Genomic DNA, 12,325 nt, shown 5'->3' on the forward strand with positions numbered 1-12,325 from the left:
GAGAGAGAGAGAGAGAGAGAGAGAGAGAGAGAGAGAGAGAGACACAATACAGCACCCTTAACTCTCTTTTTTTTCTTTTTTTTTATGTGGTTTGAAAGTTACATGAACCAAATATATTGCGGTGAAATCCCGATTTAATATTTTAAATAGATGAAGAAAAGAGCTTATACTTAAATGAGAGTTTTTTTTTCTTAATTATATATACCCCATGATTATATAAAAAACATGGATTCTTGACTTGCAAAATTGTAAATGTTAATTGAATATACAAGATTAATGTATGTTTTGGGTGCACACAGCTTGAATTAAGTTTGTAACTTTATTCTTTTCCTATCTTACCTCGTGATTATATCAATTAATTTTATTCTTCTCCTTCTTCTTTTTCACTTTACTTTGATCTTATTGATTGACCCACACAAACTAGTTTAATTATATTTCTTATCACAAAATAAATAAATAAATATTTCCAAGTTTATTAATGAAAACCCTTTTGTTCTGAAATCCAATGGCCTTGGACGCTTCTACCTTTTTCCTAATTGAATGCTATGTTCTGATTTTTCCGAGAATCCTATACCAATACACTAACTTTTGATCTCGTTCAACTCAATCTTAGCATCAATTTACTCACTCGATTTTGGCCATTTATTGTTTATGCTTTTGATTTTCATCTATTCTTTCAATTAAGAAAATAGAAAACATAAAACAGTTTCTAGGAATTAGTCAAAATGAATTACTCTTATACATCACTAAAATGTTATGACAATTAGGACTAATAATGATAGTAAACAACAATCAACGTCCAGAATATAATCATTTAGGATTAAAATCTTTAACATAATCATTTGTCAATTTTCATATTGACTAGAGATAAATAAATATTTTTTTTTTCATGTTGATCGCGTAGCATAGTAAAACAACCGTAATATCTTTAAAAGCAAAATATTTAAACTTAGTATTAAAAGGTATTTTTATATTTTTACAATGGTTTTTTTGTTATTACAATTTAAACTGAGAGACAATTTGACATGTGACTAAATATAATCAATAAAAAATAATTAAAATGCAAAGTAAAATAATAAAAATACTCTTAAAACACAAAAAAAAACCTAAAGTCAAAGGGTATTTTTGGTTTTCATAATGATTTTTTTAATTAGAAAGTCAGCTTAGGGACATTTTTGTATTTAGCTAAATTTAAAAGAAAAAAGAATGTGCATATGTAGCACACCCTAGGGTGTATGGGAGGCATCTGTGCTCTTCAGTCGGCACGTGTTGTGCTTCTCGGCCTCCAAAAATACTCTTTTGTCATGTCTTTGGAAGCATTATAATGTCCCCTTCATGTTGGTTCGATGTATGTATCTGGTGATGGTTTGGTTTGTTGTCGGTGAAACTTTTTTTCCCTTTATTTTCTCTCTCCTTCTTCAAAAATTACCATTTTACCCTCTTAGTTGTTGGTATTTCAACTTCAGTCTCTAATTTTGTTTTCTCATTTTTAGTATTGGTCTTTTTGTAGAAGTTTTATTTGTTTTCAATTTCATTCTTGAATCCCAATTTACCAAATATTATATTTTCTAATTTGGTCATCAATCTTTGGATTTCTATTTTTTTACCTTGCCACTTTTGTAAAAGTTTTGTTGGTTTTCAATTGAACGAGCCATGGAATAAATCATAAAGGTCAACGAGTTCTTAGCATTTTATTTAGTTCACCTTGGGGTTTAATCAATTTTTTTTTCATAGTCAATAATAAAAAATGCTAAACATCTATTGATTTCATAACAAAAACGATATGAAGAAAATGCATATTTCATTAAAAGATAGTATGTGGCCCCAACAAACATGAAAAAAAAAAACAAGAACAATAAAGTTCTATAACAAAAATAATTGGCAATGCAACACCCTTTTAAGATCAACTTCTCTAGCAATATATATGTCTTGCTAGCATTTTCAATCATTTGATATGTTGATGATGGTCTAGTGACAATATAGTAGATACCTTTATCCTTCACAAACTCAACTTATCCATTGGTCACATACTTCTAGACTTGATACTTATAATTCTTGTAATTTTTTATTAGCGGTTGAGAATCCCATTATAATATTCACACTTTTCATTTGAATTTTACTATTTATAGAATAGTGATTTTATAGGATCTAATGGAATTAGGGTAATACATTTGATATTGAAGAGACGCTAATAAATATCTTTGAGTGGTAAATGTATGTCAATCTTTGATAATAGTGTTTAAGCAAAATCCCATAAATCTCTGATGGTAATCCTAACAACTTTTAAAGGAGGAAAATACCATAAATTTTGATATCTCTTCAAGATCAACTTGAATTATCAACCTAATAGAGTGCATATGTTAAACATTAAAGATAGCAAAAGCCTTCGGTTGGCTAGGAAGATGAAGTTTATATGCATTTTTATTTATCTTCTACAACACCTTACATCTCATGAGTAAGCATCACCTATACTACATCACTAACCTCAAACACCACTCTCCTACAAAGAGTATTAACCAAGGCTTTTATACTTGATATTTTTGTTAGGGATTGTCTTATTGACTTGGTTATGAATATTATGTAAGTAATATGTCATACTATCATCTTGGACACTCTAGAAGAGTGACATAACTCCAAACTCTAAAAGTGTTTTGTCTATAGATGATCTCGAATGGACTTAGTTGGGTAGTTCAATTTCAAGATCTATTACACGCAAACTCTACTTGTAAAAAGGTCAGATCTCACTATTTTGGCTTATCTCCATCTAAACTTCGCAGTAAGTTACCAAGGCTTTGGTTAAACTAGGAAAGATCATTTTTGGTTCAGTTCAGTTTTTATAAAAAAAAAAAACTAAACTAGTTTTTTAAAAAACTAAAACCAAACTGAAATTGGTTCAAACCAACCAGTTTCAGTTTGGTTTTTATAATGAAAACTTGTTCAAACGAACCAGTTTAATTTGGTTTGGCTGAGTTTTTTTGATTTGGCTCTGTTTTTTCGGTTTGACTAGGTTTTTTTCTAGTTTGGCTCAATTGTTTTTGGTATTTTTTCGGTTTGGGTTCGGTTTGGTTTTTTCGGTTTCAAGCTCATAAAACCAAAATTGAACCGGTCAGTTTTTAAAAAATTCTAATCGATTTAATAAGTTTTTTTCACGGTTTGGTTTTTTCGATTATTTTTTTTCTAGTTTTCTCAGTTTAATCTGTTTTTCAATTTTTTTACTCACCCCTAGGCTAAACACCCTCATCTGCCTATGTGCCTATGAATGATTTGCTCTATCAAAGTTTAGTTGAGTTCCTATCTTACTCCATAAACTCTTCGAAAAGTTACTCATAAACTTCACATCTTTGTATGAAATGATGAACATAGGAATGTCATGTACAAATCACCTTGTTGAAGTAGAGGTAGGCTTTTCATGTTGCATCCATGGTCTTTCAACAGGTTGCGAAACAATCATCTTTAAGAACTTATCCACAACAATTAAAATAAAATCCATGGCTTATTAGGTACATGATAGACCTAACATAAAATCTATATTGACATCCAACCACAAAGCATCAAGAACCAGGTAATGAAGTAGAGAGTTCAACATTTGTTAAGGCTTCCTTAAACCTATGAGAAACAACATATCTTGTTATAAAAATAGATATATGGTCAGACAACTTAGACCACTAATAATTTGCAAACATTAGGGTCAATGTCTTATCCCACTCAAAGTGTCCCTCAATGCAATTCATAGATGATATGTTGCTGTAAGGAGAAATTTAGAATACAAAGCTGCAAATCATAAAATAGATAACCATTCATAAGTACAAAGTTATATCACTTACCTTCATTGGTCAACTCAACATAAATTTGTCTAAATGATGAGTTAATTGAATATAGCTTCTTGAAAGCATCAAACCTTGTCACTTAAGTACATATAGTACTAAGTAGAAAAACCCACATATTGAGGATATCAACCACTTTGTTTAAGTTGCCTAAGTGGTGCCTTAACAAAAAGTGAACTCTTGTAAAAATGACACCCATTTTGTAAGCTGATGACTTAAGTTATGCTGCCCATTTATATGTTTAAGAGCTTCATGATTTGTGATTAGGATAAACTCCTTCTTCACTAGGTAATATTGTAATATTTAAGACTCTAAATAGTAGTATAAAACTCCAGATCATACATTGAGTGGTTTCTCTTTGAGCTAGATAACTTCTCATTGAATTGGTTACTCATCTTGGCTAAGAACTCCCTCAACGCTTAACCCAAATACATTAAGTTTACCTCAAATAGTTTTTCAAAATCTAAAAATATTAAAAAGCTTTAGTCATCCTCTACTTCATTAACTGAAAGCTGGATTTGACTTTATTTGTCCACTTAAAGATACTTTTTTAGACACTTCATAATAGGTGCAATAATAGAATTGAAGTTTCAAATGAATCTCATAAAAAAGATGCAAGTCCATAAAAGCTTTGAACATTATGAACACTCATTGGAGTCAGCCACTCCATAATTATAGAAATTTTGGATGGATAATCTTAAACCCCTTTAAAAAACACAATTAAGCCTAAAAAAATACCAGTACTAGTAAAGAACATACATTTTTTTTTTTAATTCATGTATAGTTGTTTATTCTTTAAAGTGTCAAAACAACATGTAGATGCTCTAAATAAGACTCTAGATTAGGGCTATAAACCATAATAAATCTGCTTATGACTGACCTCAATACCTTATACATGAATATCATGAAGTGGAGGCATTAGATAGACCAAATGGCATAACCATCCATTTGTATAACCCTTGTTGTGTTTTAAAGTTTTTCCTCTTCTCATCTTCAAGTTTAATTCTTATATGTAACCACTTTTGAAACCAATCTTAAAAAATACTTGACAATTTATGTAACATGTCATTTAGCTATGGTATTGGAAATGTTTATTTTACTATGATTTGGTTAATAACTCGATTATCAATATACAAACACCATAAATCATAGATTTTTAAGCCTAGGAGAGCTGAGACTGCACATAGACTCATACTTTTCTAAATGTAACCCTTATCTAACAACTCCACATCCAACCTCTATAGCTCTTTGACTTTTTTAAAATTAAGTCTATAAGCTAGTGTGCTGGGAGACCAAAACCTGGACTCAAGTCAATCTAGTGTCAGATATCTCTCATAGAAGACAATGCATAGGGTAACTTATTTGATATCAAAACTATAAATTTTGCTAGCACACTCTGTACTTTCTCGAGATTTTTAACAACACCATCCTCTTCCCCAACCATTCTACTTCTAGGAACTAGAGCATTCACTATTTATTCTTCAAATATCTTCTCTATAAATTGTGATAAAGACAACATATTTTTTTTTATTTTTAGTTCTTGTCCCCACCTTCTCTTTATAGGTGCCAACATTATACGTTTTCTCTTAATGTTTAAGGTGTACATATTTTTTATGTCATCATACATCATGTCATACCTTGGTGGATGTCGCAGGCAAGGAGCTAAAATGTATATCATGGAAAATTAAGAGTTGTCACCTAGTAATTAGAGAAAACTAAAGATCCTAAAAATATTTATTGGTTCTAAAGATTCAGGTAATGAGTTAGTTATACTTAAGGAAAGAACGATGTCACCCTTATAACATCTTTTCTCGTGAAAGATTATCATTACTATGTGTTTTTAACTTTTTTATTTTATTTTTTGATTATTTTTATGAAAAATATAACATCGGTTTTCAAACATATCAAAAAATAGCATCAATATGAAAATAACATTAGTTTCTAAAAATAAAAGATTCGTCAAAGATATTGATGTTAAGTCCTAAAAAGAAATTGTCATCAAAATTACTAAAAGTGGGTAGAATCTATATTTAATTTTAAAATCTGAATATTAATTTCTTTAAAACAAAACTTATCAAAAATAACATTTATCCCTAAAAAAATTGCTTGCATTGAAGTTGTTATAAACAAGCGTTGAACCTATTCTAATGATAGAAGTTAAGCTTTTAATCCAACTATTAGCTTAATAGATATTAATAGGATTGTAATTTGGTTCAATTATTTTTGTTAGGTTTTTATATTATAACTATTATTATTAAAATAATTATTTTTATATATTTTATTCATTATATGAGAATATAACAACAAAAAAATATTTAGATTTTTACAATTAATAAAACAAAAAGAATCAACATACATGAGATTTAAACATATAAATAACAAAAATATTTATTGGAGATTTGAAATTGACTTTTTGGGATGGAAAAACACCAGAATTGCTGGAAAATCAGTCTGGGACCCGTGGAGCGAGTGCGAACACGCGTGACTTATCTGTAGAAATTGGCTTGAAGAAGTGTGTTGTTCGCGCGCTGTATATAAAGCCCATCAAACCTCATTTCTCAACAGTCAACACCAGTGGCCGTTTTTTTTTTTTTCCCCCCCTTAAAACAAAGAAAAAAGTCAATGTAATTTTTTTGGGGTTTTCAGTGGGTAATGGGAGAAAGATTAAGAATCTGTTGGTGGCTTGCAAAGATAAGAAGGGATACGGGTCTGATTTAGGTGTTAAGGTGATGCTGGTTTCATGTGGTGGCTGGTTCAGCTATGTTGTGGAACTGCTGGGTTGGTTCGGGTGGAAGAACGGAAGGGAAATTGGGTTGTTGCTCATCAGCTGAAAGGGGTGGTAGATGTGGAAGTCTTGGTGGTTAAGGGTCAGTGGTCTTGGGTTAAAGTGTTAGCGTAGTTCAAGATAGAGGTACTGCGTTTTGGCTTTAGTGGTGTGGGTAGTTTGTCATGGAAGTGAAAGAGATGTTCAACTTCTCATGGCTCTACTAGAGAAGGTGTGGCGAGGGAGAGGTGAATGGTGGCTGATTTAGGCAATGTTTCGGTGGCTAGGATTTTTTATGGGGTTTAAGACTAGTGGTTTTTGGGCAAAGACGAGTTTGGTCTATGACGGTGGAGATAGGTCGTGGTTCAATGGTTATGGTGGAGGAGAAACAGTTGATTTGGATGGATACCTCTCTTTTTGGTTAATGGAGGGTGAAAGAATGGGCTTATGGTTCTTGGCTTTTATCTATTGGGTTTTTATCGAAAGGAAAGTCGGTGAAGGTTTTTATTGGAGAGGCTAAGGTTGATTATGGTTTTGGCCATGGCTACTGGTTTTCTTGGTTGCTGTGTGTTAGTTGAGGGCGTTGTTTCGGGTGAATGGGAGAGAGGTTATATAGAGGATCAGGTGGTTGTTAGCTAGTTCAAAGATGAAGGTTATGAGGAAGAAGGCAGGAGCCGTTGGTGAAGATGATAGTGATGGAGAGTTTCTGTTGGTTCCAGTGCTTTGTGAAAGAAGGATAGGCTATGAGTGTTGGGTCTTCCAGTATTGGAGTTGATGAATAGACAATGGTTTTTGTTATGGAAATTGGTCTAGTTCTCTGGAATCAGAGAATGGGTTGGATGTTTTGGTGGCGGAGAGGGAGGTTATGGTGAGTGGTGCTGGTTTGGCAATGGAGAGACAGTGGAGGCTATGATGATCATGAGCCTTGCCGGAGGGGAATTGCCGGTGAGGAGGATGGGTTTGATTTTCGGGGTTCTTTGGTATGAATCCGAGAGCCCCCCTTTTAGTCAGTTTGGCTGTGTATTTGTTCCCTTTATGGAGAGAAAATGTTAGATTGGTGAGAATGATTTCAGGACTTAATCCAAGGGATTGAAGATTTGGATATGGGCAGGTATTTTGGGATCGAGGAGGTGGGATCGTGGGATTTTAATTGCTGGAATCCTCAATTTAATTGCTCAAGAATTTGGTTTGGGAGATTGCAATCTCAGGTTAATTGCTTGGAATTCCAATAAAGAATCTAAAATTAATTGTTGGATTTTGGGGTTTAATTGGACTAAAGTGAATTGATTAAAAAAAATTAGATTGAATTGAATTAAGTTAGTTTAATTTAATTGGAACCAATTGGACTGAATTGTCTTGATTAAAACAAATAGGACAGAAATGAAGTTATATAAATGGTTAAATTGGTCCTTAAAATATTTATTCCTTTTCATTACAGTCCTTGGCATTCAATTTTTTAAGATGTTTAATTTTGAAATTTCTTTCAATTTAAACCCTAAATTAAATTAAATTAAATGATCTTTCCGGTTTTAATTTAGTCATTCATTTCCTAAAATCCCTTAATCTCTCTATTTTTTTTAATTGTTTCTTTAATTGAATCAATTTCAAATTTTAGATCTTCAGATTTAACATATTCCAAATTCATTCATGGTTATAAAATTATGCAATTTTGATGAATCTAACTCTCAATTTTGATTTTCTTCTTTAATTAAGTCTTTTAATGATTTATAATTTGACTATTTATTTCAAAATTATTCTTGAACATTAAATTTCTTTTATCTTTAGCCAAATTAAATCAAATAAGCCATTTTTTTCATTTTTCTCTTCAATTCAAATCTCAATTATATTATTATCCTTGTTTTTGCCTATAATATTCGATTATTGATCCAATTTCAAATCTAGATATATTTTATATTTTTATATTTTTGTATTTTTATGATTTTCAAGATTTTTTAAATACAAAAAATTAAAAAATAAAGAAAATAATGAAATGATTAAAATTAACAAAAATTACTAAAAAACATATTTTTGGATTTGTTTTTCTAATTTTTCAAAATATATATAATAATAAGGGGTTAAAAATTGAGTTATAACACATCATATTTCTATCAAATACCTTGGCCTCTCTAATATAAAGTGTCATGCATCCATAAAAACAACATCATATCTAGTATTATTAAAATGTTTTTGGCATCGAGGGTCTTGGCCTAGCCGTGAAAGGGGCTTATCTCCTCCCACTGCACCTGGGTTCGAGTCCTCACGTGCACGTCTATCATTCTCGTGGTGCCTTACATGCCTACTGAGTTTGCAGGGTGTTTAGTGGGCCGTGAGATTAGTCGTGGTGCGCGTAAGCTGACCCGGACACCCACGTAAATAAAAAAAAATGTTTTTGTCCAATAAAAAATAAAACAAGGCATCAATAATTATATTAGAGTTTTTATTTAGCTATACCTATTTTATTATACTTAAAATGATCTTCCATTATCATTTTAAGCCTTTTCATTTTGCAAGTACCATGTTATAGCAACTAATATTGTGTATAATCAAGCCATAAACCTTTTCTTTCATTCTATGACATCACCAATCATTTTAAATGAGTGTTAAAAAATTCTTTCTAGTAATAAGAGCTGTATCATCATCTCCATGCAAAATCTCATCATCATTATCATACTTAGGACTACTCACATATATTAAAGCATTTATTAGCAAATTCTTACTCAAAAAATTCTATTAGAACTACTCACATATATTAAAGCATTTATTAGCAAATTCTTACTTAGAAAATTCTATTAACAACCATAGTAATTTGTTGCTTCTCTATTATCAAAACCCTCTTTCAGACCTAAAAACTATCCATAGATACCAGATATATAATACATCATATTTGGATTTCTGTAGACCACTCAAATACCTTGCCACTAATTGTTCTTTAGTTTTTGCCAAATCATTCATAACTACTAACTAGTAAAAATTATCAATACAATCAATGATAAACTTGTCTCCTTGTTTTAGCATGTAAAACTTGTAATGTAGGGTTCAGGAATATCTGGAAGGAGGAAGTGCTCCCTTATCTTCTACTTTATCTTGTCTTAATCATTGATTTTTTACTTTTCTTGTCTTTTTCATGTCTTATTCAACTATTCTCACTAAGTAAATATTCGATGTGATTAACTTAACTTGTGTCTACTTAAGAACCTTCTTACATTAGAAAACTCTTTTAACTTCATTCAACTAGTCTATGAATTCCTTTGTTTATAAAGTTTCGATGAAATTAGAGATTTTGATATAAAAACCTAAAATCCTTACAATTGATCTCTTTCATTTCATGAAGTTGTCTCATTTGATCATGCTTTTAGTTTTTAGTGCTAACTAAAAACCCCTGGTTATTCTCTTAGGTCAATTCTTGTTACCTCTTTTTTTTAAACCTTGAGTCAAATCTTATGATTTGTCTCTAAATGCACTTCATAAAAAGCTCCTGAACATTCTCTTCCACGTAGAAGTCTTTTTATCCTCTTGGCCATGCCCTACTCGAAGATCTCTTCATACAATGATTGTTGGCAACATATAACAAATTATTAATTATCCATGAAATTGAAACATACAACAAGCATTATAAAACTTAGGATTGTTAGTTTGTAATACCAACTAGCACAAAAAAAGCTAATAGAATATCAATAACATATAAAACAAAAGAATTTTAATGAGCAAAAATGATTAAAAATATGTACTTTAAATTCTTAATTTTATTATTTAAAATTTAAGTATACGGTGGCTGCCACTTCAAAGGATTTATGAGACATTTAAATAAATCAGGAAAACCAACTTCTATTAGGAAGCAACCTAAATTCTAAAAATATTAAGAAAATTAAAACATAATCCAAAATAAAAATAATAAATCTAAAAAATTAAGAAAAATAACAAAATTGACCCAATCAATAATTTTGATGCTTAATTTTAGGAGATCCAACAATATAACAAACGAAAAAGTGGCTTTTTATTGAAAAACAACCTATTAAATTACTTAAAAAAAATTTAAACTTAATCCAATGGTTGAACTTTTTTTATTTCAGTTTTAAAATATTAACTTAATATGATGCAACTAGACTTTTTCTTGAGCATAATCCTGTTATATTAGTCTATAAAAACATCACGCAAATGCTTAAAATCTTTAATTTCTACCGGCTCAAGCAAAGAGAACTTAACAAATTGGAAGATCTAGGTATAGGCTAAAAATTTATTCAGCAACGGTGGAAGTTTCCGACCCTTCCTTGCTTATAAAGTATTTGTTTATTGTTTAGTTTTTATCTTTTATTATAAAGAAAACATTTTTTTTTTTGTTCTTTAAACTTGAAATCAAGGAAGTGCATCTCATGGACAGGAATTGTTTGTTAATTTTTGCATGGAATGCTAACATAGTATCACATTAATTTTGATAAAAAATTAATTATATTAGGAGAAAACATTTCTTTTATTTTATTCATCAAAGAAAAAGCTCACCCAAGAGCCGTATATTTCCATAGAATTTAATACACTCAAATTATTACAAATATAAAACTATCAAATAATTGTTACAATCAACAAAATGAAATTATTACGATGATTAAACACAAAATCCATTGATCCGAAGAGCATCATATCAAGAAGACTTTGTTTATTGTAGCTCCCCTTTGTTCTTACTGCGTTTGCTAAATTTAAAAAGCAGCCACTCAAAAACACAATAATTGATGAAGAACATGAGACAAAAGCACAATAATTGATGAAGAACATGAAACAGAGGTATGGTGAAACAGTTTTTTCAATGATTTGGTCGGCATTCAGCGGTATAATCCATGGAGCAGAAAACATGGTTTGGACAAGAAAAAGCGCTCCTCCGACGACAAGGATGACACCGAAGAAGGCAAAACTGTTGCCTCCATCAATAGCAACGGCAAAGAAGAATGCCAAACACATCGTGTAGATAGCACCACCTGTTAATATTGATGCCATCCAAACTGCATGTGGTGCTACTTCGTTATCAAATAGTTGAGCCCAACAAAGGATTATTGATGCCATCACCGCGGCATTCAAGGCTACCATGTCAAAATAAATATAAACATTCCTTAGAATGCCTTCATTTTGTGCTGATATGCCCTGGTTTTGGGTACTATTGGTGGTGGTGGTGTTAGAAGGTCCACTTTCATGCAGGTCTGCACTACGAGGAAGTTGGAGTATACCAGAAAATGTTACACCAGCGACAAGCACGGCTACAACAAGAAGAGAATCGATCCTGCCCTTGATTTTCTCTTTTGATAGAGGCCTGCTCTTAATTTGGAAATATTCTATTTTGGATTTGTTACGGCCAGCAAAGAAATATAAGATCGATAATGTCATCATCTGGACAACAACAGATAAAAAGAGATGAGCCAACTATATATAAATTACTTGACAAAGAATATATGTATTCAGAATTTTCCTTTTTAGTTAGCTAAGAAGTGTCCGGGTTAGTTAAAATTCGAATATTAAATTATCATATGCACCTTCGGTAATTTATCTCATATGCCATACCTAAGCTCATTTGTTTCATATATTGTGGAATCTTTAAAATTAAATATGCATCTAGTTTTCTGAGAAAAAGAAAATGAAAGAAGGATGATGATGATGACGAAGAACAAGAAGAAGCAAAAGGAGAAGGAGAAGGAGAAGGAGAATACATACAACTCCATAATAATCTAGTTTTCCCTTCCCTCCACTTTTTTCA

This window comes from Populus euphratica, unplaced genomic scaffold, assembly GCF_000495115.2.
Source record: "Populus euphratica unplaced genomic scaffold, PopEup_1.0 scaffold1527.1, whole genome shotgun sequence".
Taxonomy (NCBI): Eukaryota; Viridiplantae; Streptophyta; class Magnoliopsida; order Malpighiales; family Salicaceae; genus Populus; species Populus euphratica.